The 14,937-nt window shown below is 44.2% G+C and overlaps 1 protein-coding gene across 4 annotated transcripts in view; it reads left to right on the top strand.

Moving 5' to 3' along the window:
- The window catches only part of FTO (FTO alpha-ketoglutarate dependent dioxygenase), a 394,888-nt gene that overhangs the window by 112,535 nt on the left and 267,416 nt on the right, over positions 1–14,937 (top strand). The gene's annotated exons all lie outside the window — the stretch shown is intronic.

The raw sequence follows: 14,937 nt of genomic DNA, 5'->3' as shown, positions 1-14,937 counted from the left end.
CTGTGAGTAACGTGTCCTCTCTTGTACGGTGCTTCCCTAACACCTCTGCAGCGCGGAGAATTGTCTCTGCTTCCTGTCGTGTGCACCCGTTGGACTTTACGTGCACCTTTACTACCTCCGTGTATCTCACTGATTTTATTTATATGCTCGTCTCCCTCATCCTTCATGCTTTGTACAGGGCCTGGCACCTAAGTAGGTATTTAAATAATTTGCTTGGCCGGATGAATGAATTAATGCACCAATTAGTTAATTTCAAAAACCAGTCATATCATAACGTTTAGTGTGATTTTAATTTTGTTTTTGTCCATGCACGCTCCTCTCTGGGGAGGCGGGATCTGGAAAGGTCTGCAGGATTTATGCAGAAATGTTCTAGGCCGGCGTGGTAGGGTTTTCGATCCTTTGAGCGTTTCTGGTTTTCCAAACTATCTTGAATGAGCACGTATTCTTTGGTAATCAGAAAAAAAAAAAATTATCCAAAGCACTTTCCTTAAAACAAGTAAACCCACAAAATGCAGTCAGTTCTTAAATCCCTATTGCTATTTTCGGAGACATGATTACGCACGTTGCCGTAAAGCAGCTGCTGAGCCTTTCGGCTTTGGCATGGTGCGAGCGGTGCTGGTACACGACGAATTAAACACAAAGGTTATCAGCCGCGGTGCTCACAGCCAGCCCAACACTGGGGAATAAAAGGAAACTCAGAGGCAAACAGAACAACTACCAAGGTGGCCCTTTTATCTTTCCAAGACTCACAACAAACGCGATAACAGGATCTAATCACTTTAAGTGCGCCTTATAATAAGGGCTAGTGCTTCAGCAGACCCTTCCTAAAGCAAATCTTTTCCCTTAGAAGACGAAGTGTAAGGACATGAATAAACAGAAAGTTCTGACCCGACTCCGGGTCTTTTAAACAGGCCCTGGCCACAAGAATGCCAGTCCAGCTGCCAGTCCCAAAAGCAAGGCTTGCTGTAGCTTCTCTGTTGGGTCCCCTTGTTGACCCCACACCCTTAAGTGGGCCACGTTCTTGCATTCGGCCCTCACAACCGCCCCGTTCACTTATGCCACAAAAGTGTGTGCAGCAGCTACTCTTCAGGTTTGCGGTGTTGGGGGGGTAGGTATTATCTTTCTCTTCTAGAAATTTCTCTTTAGGGGCGCCTGGGTGGCTGAGTTCAGCCCAGGTCATGAACTTACAGTTTGTGAGTTTGAGCCCCGCATCGGGCTCTGTGCTGACAGCTCAGAGCCTGGAGCCCGCTTGGGATTCTGTGTCTCCCTCTCTCTCTGCCCCTCCCCTGCTCACGCCCTGTCTCGCTTGCTCTCTCTCTCTCTCTCAAAAATAAGTAAAGATTAAAAAAATTAAAAACAAAATTCCTCTTTAGATCCAGGCCAAGCTCCGTATCTGAGCAGCAGAGGTGGAGTTCAAGACCACATTTATCTGCCTCTGAAGGCCCACGCTCTTCCTGCCATGCGGTGCGCCTCCCAGTATCCCATACCTTGCTCAAATTCGAAACACCTTCAGAGACGGTTTTTGGTTTCTCCTGATTGGACCGGAGAGAAGAGAAATAAAACAACAACAACACACTCAAAGGAGAAAAGCGGAGGGAACTTCTGTAGGTTCGCTACAGAGGATAAGGAGAGGAGGGGCTACGTAGTCTGAAAATAAACCCTGGCTTCTTACCCCTGGTGGCGGGGGGGGGGGGGGGGGGGGGGGGGCGCCTGGGGGGCTTAGTCGGTCAAGCGTCCAACTTCGTCCCAGGTCACCATCTCACGGTTTGTGAGTTCGAGCCCCTCTGACAGCGCAGAGCCTGCTTGGGATTCTGTCTCTCTCCTTCTCTCTGTGCCCCTCCCCTGCTTGTGCTCTCTCTGTCAAAACAAATAAAATAAACTTAAAAAAAAAAAATGTTTAAATGTTACCCCTCTTATCCAGAGAAGATGCCTCTCCCGTCAGTATGCCCCCTTGCTTTCATTTCCTATGTCCCTTTCCGTGTGCCAGGCTTTTCTGGTACTGTTTGCTGTCCTCTTTACTTGTATTTGCTTCTTTAAATCTTAACCCTCTGAGGCAGGTTTTTGTTTTTTTGTTTTTTTTTTTAAATTTTTTTTTTTTTTCAACGTTTATTTATTTTTGGGACAGAGAGAGACAGCGCATGAACGGGGGAGGGGCAGAGAGAGAGAGGGAGACACAGAATCGGAAACAGGCTCCAGGCTCCGAGCCATCAGCCCGGAGCCCGACGCGGGGCTCGAACTCGCGGACCGCGAGATCGTGACCTGAGCTGAAGTCGGACGCTTAACCGACTGCGCCACCCAGGCGCCCCTGTTTTTTTTTTTTTTTTTTAAATCCCATTTTACAGATGAGAACACTGAGGCACAGAGGGTTTTTAAAACTTTGTTCAAGGCTTATATAATAAGCAAGAAGTGTCAAGACCAGGATCTGAGCCCAGATCCTGAGTCTGAATTTTAGTATCGTCCTACCGTAGCTCTCGATGCTTCTGGGGAATTGCTCTGCCTTCATCCCCACGATCGCAAATCTCCGTCTCCATCCCTGCTCTCCCTTGGGACTTCCAGCGCTCCGGTCCCAACTGCCTATCGGGTGGCTGTGCCTGAACGTCTCACAGGAACATCTAACCCGACATGATCTGTATTAGTTCATTACCGACTTCATTAAACATGTGTATTTAGCTCCCTTACTCTATGCAGGAACTGTTTTAGGCATTAGAGATGAAGTTGTGAAAACTGACAGAAGACTCTTCCTTCTTTGAGCTTATTTCTTATGGGGTGGGATGGGAGTGGGGAGGGAAGAGAATAAACAGGAAACTGAAAAATAAATGTCGGACGGGAACACTGGTATGGAGATAAAGTCCGTGAAGGGGCACTGTAGGTAGGGGATTGCAAATAAGGGGATCACACAAGGCCTTCTCATAGTGACATTTGAACAAAGACCTTCTGGAGGTTTAGGAACAAGCCGTGTAGGTCCTTGCAGGAAGAATGTTCTGGACATAGGGAACAGCAGAGCCTCGGTATGTTTGAGGGGGAGCCCCAGACCCCAGCATATCTGGAGCGGAATGAGAGAGTTGAGAACAGAAGAGACGAGGTCAGAGAGCCATGGCCCCATGATACGGGAACTTGCTGTCTATGCTGGCCGTGCTGGCTGTGACTCCGAATGACTTGAGAGGCCACGAGAGGGTCTGGGGCACAAGTAGGACAAGCCATGACGTACATTTTGGTGAGGATCCATTTTAGGGGATCCCGCCGTTCATCCTCTTCCCTAGCGGCCGTCCCCTTTGGCCCGTTCATCAAGTCAGACACCTTGCCGTCCTCACTTCCTGCCCGTTGCTTCGAGCCCTCATTCAGGCGCTGGGCCCTGGCAGTTCTGCCTCTCTGTACTCCCTCAAGGTGTGTCTCCTTTTCCATTTCCACCGACACAGTCTTCATTCCGGCCCTCGTTTATCGTTTTCCACCAACACAGTTTGGGGACTTTCCAACTTGGTGTTACCTGTGCCCTCTCCGGTGCCACCAATATTGTGTTCCTATTAACGTGTCTGACCTGTCACTCCTTGCTTGATAAATTTTGCTCGGTCTCGCTTGCCTGTAAGGTCAAGTTCACCCTCCTCAGCGTAACCTATAAGGCTAGCGACGACCTCTCTGGTCGAATCTTTGCCCCTTGCCTAACATGGAATCTGTCCAACCTTAGACTCCTGTCCTGCGGGGTTTCTTGCTACACCCTGGATCTGCTGTGTCCTTCCGTCCTTCCGTGGCTTGGTGCCTGTTATTCCCTGGGTGTGGAGTACCCTTATCCCCTTTTCTGTCTGGTGAGCATCTACTCACCCTTGAAGACCTTGCTTAACTACGACCTCTTCTGTGAAGATACCGGGAAATCGCACTTGGTTTACTTTCAGGGTGTATTAAAAATCTAGCCACTTCTTACCACTTCTGTCTTCTACACAGTCGCCAGGCTACCGCCCTCTCTTTCTCAGGTGGTTGCAGAGAGCTTTCTGTCTGTTTCAACACCACATCGGTAGCCCTGCTGTTTCTGAAGCTTGAGTCGGCTCCTTACGCTTTTCATGCTCAGAGCCCTTATATCGCTCCCCGCCTTGTTCGGAGTGAAAGCGTGGGACCTGACGTTTGCCCACAAAGCACCCTGAGTTCTGGCCCCGGAGCTTCTCTCTGCTCATTTGCTGCCTCTGCCGCCCCTCCTCCTGCCACTCTGGCATTCTCGCCCTTTGGAGAATCAACCCAAGCACATTGCTGCCCCCAAGGCTCGCACTTGGTGTTCCCTTAGTCTGGAACTCTTTTCCCCGCCCAGGCGCCCGCGGGGCTTGGATCCTCATTTCTTGCATTCTTCTGCTCCGATGTTACCTTATCAGAGGCCCTCTCTGACCAGCCCCTGTATAATAGCATTTCTCTCCTACTTACCTTGGATTTCTTTTTTTCCATAGCACTGTCACAATCTAAATAAGTGAATACTAAATCCATAAAATACTATGTATATTATGGGCCATAGATACCAGGTGTTTATATGCCGTATGTATGTATGGGAGCTCCTGGCTACCATATTGAAGTTTTCTTCTCTTCGTATTCCCAACACCTAGCGCTTTGCAAATAGTATGTGCTCAATAAATATGTACTCAACAAATGAAAAATTTCCAGAGTCCCTTCCTGCTCGTTTATTCCCTGCTCCCATAGTAGTATATTCATATTTCCATGATGATGAGCGGTTCTTCAGCTAGCGGTTTTTATTTCTATCTGTACTGTTAAACTACGAGGTGCTATAAAACAGGAGCTACCTTGTTTTTATCTTCGTACTTATGGCACCTTGTACAGTGTCCGGTACATAGCAGGTATCCAGTCATTTTAAATTAACACCCAAAAGACGAACCATGCAGTGAGTGAACAAACACCTCTGAGCCGCTTTGTAGCAAACCACACGTCATCACAAGACCGGTCGCGAAAGCTGTGGCAAGGCCTATGCAGTAGCCTCAGAAGAGAGCCTCCTTTGGGAGACCGCTCAGCATCGTGCAGCGGGAGGTTGGGCCAGATAATTGTCCACCCCATTTGTCTCAGGATGTGGTTGCCCAGTCATGAGCATGTTACAATGAAAATTACACAGAAAATATTATGACTGGTAATGTGTATATACATTTCTGTGGAGTGCAAAATACAAAGTGTTACCAGCAAACTCTACTAACAGCCAGATTAGAAATACAGTCTCTTGGCATCACAATATCCTAACACTTTTTAAATGAAGTACCTTTCCCAAGTCACTTGAAGACTATCGGTTTAATTTCACTCTACCGAAGGTTCAGTTCCATTGGCTTTGTTTACGCGAGCCTCCTGCAACACTGGTATCTTCTTCATTTAACAGCAGGTCTGTCCTCTCTGTAGGACGACATCCTTTCAGAACTATCCCTTGATGTGAGAGGAGGAGCAGTAGAATTTTCACATAATGGTGTCAAATAGGTGGAAAATAAAGCGTATTCTCCAGAAAACCTACCATTCATTCTGCATCTGTCAAAGATTGATAAAAGCCCTGGCATGTTGGCAATTTATATCTACGATGCCTTTCCAGCTGCTTATTAAACTATATAATTGTCATTTAGGTGATGGAATCTTTTGTAGACCTCAAGAAATATATTAGGTGACCAGACAACTATTAATATAATTGCATGAGTGCATACTCCCTGGCAAAACTTTCATGGGATTAAACAACAAAAAAATTCTAACATACCTGAAAATCTGCCGACGGCAGTTCCAGATCATTGTGTGATATCTGATGTTTTACATGTACCTGTCCAGAACGGAAAGTAAACTTGCTTGTTTGGCAGAATGAGTTAATAGTCCATTATTTAACGTTGAGTTCTTTCCCAGAGTTACTTGCTCTCGTTAAAGAAAAATTTAAGAAACACTCCGTGGTATTTTTATGTGTCAGGCACTAGCCTATTTACTTTATAAATAATTAGATCAGGCATTTAGGATGGAGGACTTTTCCCTTGGATTTTTTTTTTGAGATAGTGACCAAATGAGCCAGTTCGAATATACTATTTATATTTATTGCATTAAAATCATAATTTTCTAGAGCCTTCAACAACGTTTTAAATCAGATCTAAATTAGTACAGGAAGTTATATTGAAACATTTTTGAAAATTCAGGGTCATCAAAAAGAATCTCTTGGCAAATATAAGAAGTGTCATGAAAATTAAGAATTTTTGAACATGACATTTTATCCTTGATTTTCTTTTTTCTAAAGTGTATTTATTTTGGTGGGGGAGGGGCAGAGAGAGAGAATCCCCAGTGGGCTCCACGCTGTCAGCACAGAGCCCAACACGGGGCTCAATCCCATGAACCGTGACATCATGACCTGAGCTGAGATCAAGAGTCAGACGCTTAACTGACAAAGCCACCTGGGCACCCATTCCTTGACTGTTCTAATTTAAAAGGTATTTTAGATTTATTTTGGCAAATCTGAAAAATATACAGATATCTAAAGAAGAAAATTAAAATTATGTCCAGGTTCACCACTTAGAGATAACCACCATCAATTTGTGACTGTATTTTCCCCTAATTTTTTTTCTGTATTTACATGTCTACATTTGTTTTCTGTTAAAGCTGAGATCCTATTGTCTAAATATCTGGTTATTAAATTTCTTGTTTAATAGTATTTTGTTATGTACGTTTTTCACAAAACAGTACAGATTTTTTTCCTAAAGTGTGTTACTTTAGTATTCCATCTTGTATGAATATACCATTTCACCTCTAATCCCCTGTTGGGCATTTGGTGGTTTTCAGCTTTTAATCATAAATAATAGTATGATGAATATCCTTATAATCTTGGTATGTTTCTCTAATTCTTTCCCTATGATAAATTCTTAAAAGTAGGAAAACTGGATGGAAAGATATGAGCATATTAGGTTCTGGTAAATTATGTCTAACTGGCCATAGCAAAGTTGTAATAGTTTGCATTCCTGATTGCAGACTATTAGAGTATTTGGTTTTGCCTCACCAGCAATGTGTATTACTATGATAAAATTTTGTTTTTTGCAAATTTGATAGGCAAAACTAAATTAAATATAATATAATACAAATTATGTTAATTTGTATTTTTTTCAAATTATTCAAAATATTGACTTTGGGGCAGTTCAGTATTTTTCTGTATTGAAGAGCCTTTTCCATTAATTTATGTGATTTTCTTTATTGATATATATAGATATCAATATATATAGATAAATAGGTAGTTGTATGTGTATATGTACATATATTTAAGTTTGAAAGATTATTTATTAAGAATATTGTCCATTTTTGCCAAATAGATGGCAAATAGTTTTTTCCAGTTAGTGTTTGCCTTTTTATTTTATAATTCTTTTCATGTAGAATTTAAAAAAATTTGCATATTCAAATGTATCCACCTTTTATTTTTTTATTTTAATTTTTTTTTAAGTTTATTTATTTTGAGAGAGACAGAGAGAGCGAGAGGGGGAGAGGGACAGAGAGAGAGGGAGAGAGAGAATCCCAAGCAGGCTCTATGCTGCCAGTGCAGAGCCTGACATGGGGCTTGAACTAATGAATCATGAGATCATGATCTGAGCCAAAACCAAGAGTCTGACACGTAACTGACTGAGCCACCCAGGCGCCCCCAAATGTATCCATCTTTTAAAAGCTGCTTATTGATGAGCTGTGTATATGTACAATTTACCTACCATACAATTCACCTTTTAAGATTATACAGTTCAGTAATTTGTGGTAAATTGGCAGAGTTGTGCAACTATCACCATGGTAGTTTTAGAACATTTCCAGAATGCCCAGAAGATCCCTCCTGCCTTTTGCAGTCAGCCTTCTTCTCCACTCCTAGCTCAGACCCCCACTTATCTGCTTTCTATCAGTCTCAGACCTTTTCTTCTTTTACTCTTAGAAACAAGTCTTAAGCACTTATATTTGAGCCAGCCGCGGGCTTGGAGATAAAGTGGAGAATAAAGCCACTACCGTGTCCTTCTTCTGGGAGATTCAGGCTTGCAGGAGAGATTTTAAACAAATGATCCAGTGAAGAAATGGGCAGAAAACATGAATAGACACTTCTCTAAAGAAGACATCCAGATGGCCAACAGGCACATGAAAGGATGCTCAATGTCGCTCCTCATCAGGGAAATACAAATCAAAACCACTCTCACATACCACCTCACGCCAGTCAGAGTGGCTAAAATGAACAAATCAGGAGACTATAGATGCTGGAGAGGAGGTGGAGACACGGGAACACTCTTGCACTGTTGGTGGGAATGCAAACTGGTGCAGCCACTCTGGAAAACAGTGTGGAGGGTCCTCAAAAAATTAAAAATAGATCTACCCTATGACCCAGCAATAGCACTGCTAGGAATATACCCAAGGGATACAGAAGGGCTGATGCATAGGGGCACTTGTACCCCAATGTTTATAGCAGCACTCTCAACAATAGCCAAATTATGGAAAGAGCCTAAATGTCCATCAACTGATGAATGGATAAAGAAATTGTGGTTTATATACACAATGGAATACTATTTGGCAATGAGAAAGAATGAAATCTGGCCCTTTGTAGCAACGTGGATGGAACTGGAGAGTGTTATGCTAAGTGAAATAAGTCAGACAGAGAAAGACAGATACCATATGTTTTCATTCTTATGTGGATCCTGAGAAACTTTACAGAAGACCATGGGGGAGGGGGAGGAAAAAAAAAACAGAGAGGGAGGGAGCCAAACCATAAGAGACTCTTAAAAACCGAGAACAAACTGAGGGTTGATGGGGGGTGGGAGGGAGGGGAAAGTGGGTGATGGGCATGGGGGGGGCACCTGTTGGGATGAGCACTGGCTGTTGTATGGAAACCAATTTTCCAATAAATTTCATATTAAAAAAATAAAAATAAATAGTAGTTGAAATAAATAAGCAGTTACGGATTGGCATGTGCTGTGAAAGCAGAAAGAGAAGTGTAATGAAGGGGAACGGGGATACGTACGTGAGGGTGGAAGGATTCTTTAGAAAGTGGCCTGGAGGATGAGAAGGTCCTGGCAGGTATAGATTTGGGGGAAAGGGCCTGTCCGAAGGGGGTTGCTGAATGCTGGCCCCTTGAGACCTGTAGGAAAAGAGGCAGATGTGGTTAAAGGGGAAAGGCAGATGAGAGATCAGTGCAAAATTGGGGGGGGGGGATACTTTCCCACATCATTTGTACTGTTTTATTTTTGGAATGCTTTCTTTAATGTCAAGGTATTTACATGTGATACGCATATGGTTGTGTGAGTTTCCCAGGTCTTTAGAATTATTCTCCTGTGTTAAATACCTCTTCTGTAGTCTCCAGCCCCACTGTCTATTTGAGCAATGGCAGCTGTAGGTAGATGTAGATGTGTGTTTGTGTATTATTTCCAGCCTTCCTCCTCTCCCAGTCCCAGAGTGGGTGTGTTCCCAAATAAAGTTCTTGGGAATTCTCTTATTTTGTTTCATATCTTATACTGAGGATTGTTTAGAAGAACCCCAGAACTGTTAAGACAGTATAGAGAAATTTCCTTCTGAACCACTGCTGTTGGTTAGATGTGCTTTGAACATACCGAGTGTTTGGGGACTTGCTCAGAGAATAGTTAGTTTAGTGATAAAATTAGAGTGACTGCTCTTGGCTCCAGAATATTCTGTTGTTGCTTACTAGCTTACATCGCTCCCTTCACGAGCTGCATGAACAGAAAGTATGAGATTTCTCTTCTTCTTTTGCAAATGGAATAAGTGAGTATAGAAACTATAAATCCTAAATGCATCCCTGACAGTCTCAATGGCAATTCACAGTGGTGTGCCCCATAAGTCTGCTCTTTGTCAACTTTAAGTTTATGATCCCCCGCCTCAGATAGGCCCTCTGAGAAGCAGGGCAGTCCTACTGTCCCTTCCTAGTAAGGTCATTTTTCCATATGCAGACTTGACTAATTCATTTTTCTTCCGCATACTTCCAGACTTCCTCCATACCTTCTGTTCCCTGCATTCTGGATTAGGCAGAATAGGCTAGATAATGCTGTAGTGACAAACAACCCTCAAATCTCAGTGGCTTCCCCCAACAATACTTCTTATTCACTTTACATATCATTTGTGGGTTGGCAAAGAGTCACTACCCATTAAAGTAGTAACTCAGAGATCCAAGCAGCCACTAGCCGGTTACTGTGCCAGAAAGAATGTTCTAGAGGGTCTGGCACTGGCAGTGAAGTGCTCCAGGCTGGAAGTGGCAGCCAGCATTTTTCACTGGGCAGAAATAGTGACATGTTTCATCCAGCATGAGGCGGGCTAGGAAGTGTAAGTTCACATGGGCCCCAAATCCTGGATGATAGGGGAGAAATCCAGAACTATTTGGCAAACAACCCAAATGACCGGCACACATTCTTAGCTAGTGATTTGTTTGGCATTTTCACTGTGAAAATTGTAAGTGCTCCCCTCTCCCCGCCCCCCCCCCCCCCCAAAATCCCAAAACTTAGTCGTTTGCATATTATCAAGTTTATGGCCCTATCTGAATTTGCATCTTCTTTCTCCCAGTTTATTCCGATATAGGAAATATCTTTCCTCTGATCCAAATGTTTTCTGACCACGTACTCCTGTCCATAACGCATTTCAAGCATACACAGTGGTATCCTACTAAATGTTTAAGAATTGGTTGTCTGAAGGGGCGCCTGGGTGGCTCAGTCGGTTGGCCATCTGACTTCGGCTCAGGTCATGATCCCACGGTTTGTGAGTTCAAGCCCCGTGTCGGGCTCTGTGCCGACAGCTCAGAGCCTGGAGCCTGCTTTGGATTCTGTGTCTCCCTCTCTCTCTGCCCCTCCCCTGCTCATGCTCTGTCTCTCTCTCTCTTTCAGAAATAAATATTAAAAATTAAAAAAAAAAAAAGAATTGGCTGTCTGGGAAAACAAAACGAAACAAAACAAAAAAAAACCTTCAGCGTTGACTCAGTGTTTCCTGATTTCTGTGGTGTAAATACTTCCCCATGGCCAATTTCAAGCTACCAGGCCGGCATTACTGAACACACAGTTGGGAGGAGATGTATGCAAGAGCAGGCTTTCTCAAGAGGGATATGAAATGACTCCAGCCCTGGGAGGAGGATGAAGGTCTAGATTCGGATAGGGCTGTAAACTTGATAATATGCAAATGACTAAGTCTCAGGGAGTTTTTTGGCGGTTACTCATAAAGTAGACGTAAGTACTACTTGTATATGGTGCCTTTTTTTTTTTTAATTTTTTTTTCAACGTTTTTTTATTTATTTTTGGGACAGAGAGAGACAGAGCATGAACGGGGGAGGGGCAGAGAGAGAGGGAGACACAGAATCGGAAACAGGCTCCAGGCTCCGAGCCATCAGCCCAGAGCCTGACGCGGGGCTCGAACTCAAGGACTGCGAGATCGTGACCTGGCCGAAGTCGGACGCTTAACCGACTGTGCCACCCAGGCGCCCCATATGGTGCCTTTTTCATCACAGTACTCATATTAAACGTGCGTGTATGTGTCCATCTATCACACGTACGTGGACACATATTTTGGTGCAGCTCGGTTTTTGTTTTCTTCAGGTTAAAAATAAAACAGTGCCACCGTCTTCTCCCCCCCAACTCCAGTGGGTTGCCCCACAGGGTATGTTCACACCCCTCACCTGGGAGGCTCCTGCCCTAGACACCCAAGGCCTTTGCTCCTGTAGTTCGTCACCCTGTGTTGTGCAGCAGCATCCTTCTCCTCTCGTTTTGTTCCCGGGAGTATCCTCCCGAGCCCTGGTTGTACCCTCCCGTCTTCCAGTCTGGAAGGTTGGTGCCTCGAGCGGTATCGCCCTTCATCAGCCGCTGTGTTTTTCTGTTCCCCTCCGTAGCACGACCCCTGAGACAGACCTTCATACGTGCCACCTGCTTTCATGCCACCACCAGCCAACTCTCTTCGGACTCTTATCGCCAGCGCCCTGTTGAGGTTGCTCACGTCACGGGCATCGATGATGGCCGTGCTGCCGCATCTAGGGGGTACTTTCTGGCCTCATCTTGCTTGGCCCCCCGGGGGCGGCTGCCTATGCCATCCTTCTTGAAATGCTCCTCTCTTCTGACTTCTGCAGTAATACCCTCTCCTGGTTTTCTCCCCCAAAAGTCTCTTTTGCTCCTTTGCTCTGTGGCTCAGGCAATGGCTGCGGGCCCCCTTCTGTATTTGTGCTGTTGCCTCGAGAGAGCTCATCCATTTCCAGGTGTTTCAAAACCAAAGATGTGCCGGGAGCGCCTCCCGCTCTTGATTTTGGCTCATGTCATGATCCCAGGGTCGTGGGATTGAGCCCCCTGTCGGGCTCTGCACTGAGTGTGGAGGCTGCTTGAGATTCTCTCTTTCTCTTGCTGGCCCCCTTTCCCCACTCGCGCACACACTCTCTCTCTCAAATAAAATAAATCAAAAATTAAAACCATTAAAAAACAACAGCAACAAAGGTGTGCTGACAAATGCCACCTGGATTTCCCTAGCTCCACTTGCCCCTCTGAGCTCTGGGTGTGTCTGTGCAGTTGTCCCCTTGCTATTTTTACCTCAAGATTTCGTAGGTATCTTTTTCTAAAAAACTAATTTTTAATTTTATTTTTTATTTTTTTAAATTTACATCAAAGTTAGTTAGCATATAGTGCAAGAATGACTTCAGGAGTAGATTCCTTAATGCCCCTTCCCCATTGAGCCCATCCCCCCCTCCCACAACCCCTCCAGTAACCCTCAGTTTATTCTCCATATTTATGAGTCTCTTCTGTTTTGTCCCTCTCCCTGTTTTTATATTATTTTTGTTTTCCTTCCCTTATGTTCATCGGTTTTGTCTCTTAAAGTCCTCATATGAGTGAAGTCGTATGATATTTGTCTTTCTCTGACTGGCTAATTTCACTCAGCATAATACCCTCCAGTTCCATCCACGTAGTTGCAAATGGCAAGATTTCATTCTTTTTGATTGCCGAGTAATACTCCATTGCATATATGTACCACATCTTTATCCATTCGTCCATCGATGGACATTTGGGCTCTTTCCATACTTTGGCTATTGTTGATGGTGCTTCTATAAACGCGGCGGTGCATGTGTCCCTTCTAAACAGCACACCTGTATCCCATGGATAAATGCCTAGTAGTGCAATTGCCGGGTCGAGGGTAGTTCTCTTTTTAGTTTTTTGAGGAAACTCCATACTGTTTTCTGGAGTGGCTGCACCAGCTTGTATTCCCAAAGATTTTGAAGGTATCTTAATGGCTACGGCTCCAAAATAGAGCTCCTCATTCCTTCCAATTCTTCCACCTACTATTCCTGTTTTGTCCCAGTCTTTCTCATTTAAAACAAAAAATGGTAAGTTGTTTATTTAGTCATTAAATCCAGGAATCTACTAGTCGCCTGTAATTGCTTTCCTTTCTTTGCCCCTCACATCTAATCCATAAGCACTTCCTTTTGCTCTGCCTATAAAGTATGTATTTTACCCGTCCATTTGTCTCTGTCTCTAATTCAGACCATCATCTCTTTCCCCTGGGATGGCTGTGATAGCACCTAATAGAATTTCCGCTTTCACATTTACCTCTTTCCAATCCATGCCCGATATTTTAACTAAGAGTGATTTTTATAAAAGGTCAATCAAATTACTCTTCTCCCCTTGAGCCCTCCAGTGCACTTTGAGTAAATCCCGGTTCCCTACTTTGACCTCCTAGGCTTCCTGTGGTCCAGCCTCTGTCTTCCCTTCAACCTCACCACGTCACTCTGCTTTGGCTCTTTGGCTCAAGTAAAACTTGCCGCCATTTTGTCTCAAGATTGGGCTGGTGTCCTCAGCGCCAGTGTAGTTTTTGGTCTCTTCCCCGCAAAGCTCTCTCCCCAGCTTGTCACATGGCTGATGCGGCCTTTTCCTGAAGATCACAGCTTAACTGCCAGCTCTTTAGAGAGTCTTTCCTCATCTAATGATATCCCAGTGGTTTGTTTCTGTCCTAGTACTTAATGCATTTTGAGATTGCTTTTCCTTATTTATTACCTGATCTGCTAGAAAACTCTGTGAGGGCAGGAACCTTATCTCTGTCTCATGTGCTCTGTAGACACATAATGAATGAAAAAATGTATGGAGGAATAAGTGGTCTCACCCTGTTTATCATATAAATGGTAATTATTAAATGAAGACATAGAAGAAATGTGTTTCTTTTTTTTTTTTTAATTTTTTTTTTCAACGTTTATTTATTTTTGGGACAGAGAGAGACAGAGCATGAACGGGGGAGGGGCAGAGAGAGAGGGAGACACAGAATCGGAAACAGGCTTCAGGCTCTGAGCTGTCAGCACAGAGCCCGAAGTGGGGCTTGAACTCCCGGACCGCGAGATCGTGACCTGGCTGAAGTCGGACGCTTAACCGACTATGCCACCCAGGTGCCCCAAGAAATGTGTTTCAAAACTGGTTAGCAGTACAGTAGTGGGAAGGTACCGATCAGATTAAACTTTACAGGGGTAAATGTAAAATCCTGTGCTTTGGTTAAAAAAAAAGTTCATTGCATTGTGTAGAATCCGGGATCTCTGGTTTGTCACCCGTTCATAAATCCTAGAAGCCAGAAGTGGTCGCTGACAGGGTAATGAAGTCCTCTACTGCATCAATAAATCCATGCATTTCCATATTAGAGGAAGGATTATCCTACAGTATTCTCTCCCAGTGACCCCAGTGGAATTATTACAGCTTTCTGAATCACAGTAGAATACCTCATTTATTCACTCATTCATTCAACATTTACTGGATCCATTCTGGGCGCTAGTATTATAGTTGTAAACAAAAGTCTCATGGTTCTAGTGTTCATGGGACTTGTTATCTAATTCCCAACGAGAAGTGATTTCTCTTTCAGTGAAAGTACTAAAGCAGAAACCAGTTTGGCACTTACTGGGAAGCAAGGCAGTCTCGTCTGCCCTGGAACCAGACTCTGGAGCCTAGGCCTTCAAATCCCAGCTCCAACACGTATCAGCTACGTGACTTT

Source organism: Puma concolor, chromosome E2 (genome assembly GCF_028749965.1).
Source record: "Puma concolor isolate L17-30 chromosome E2, mPumCon1.1.hap2, whole genome shotgun sequence".
In the NCBI taxonomy this organism is placed as follows: Eukaryota; Metazoa; Chordata; class Mammalia; order Carnivora; family Felidae; genus Puma; species Puma concolor.
The sequence above is the reverse complement of the archived record's forward strand: the minus strand, read 5'-3'. Positions and strand labels throughout refer to the sequence as shown.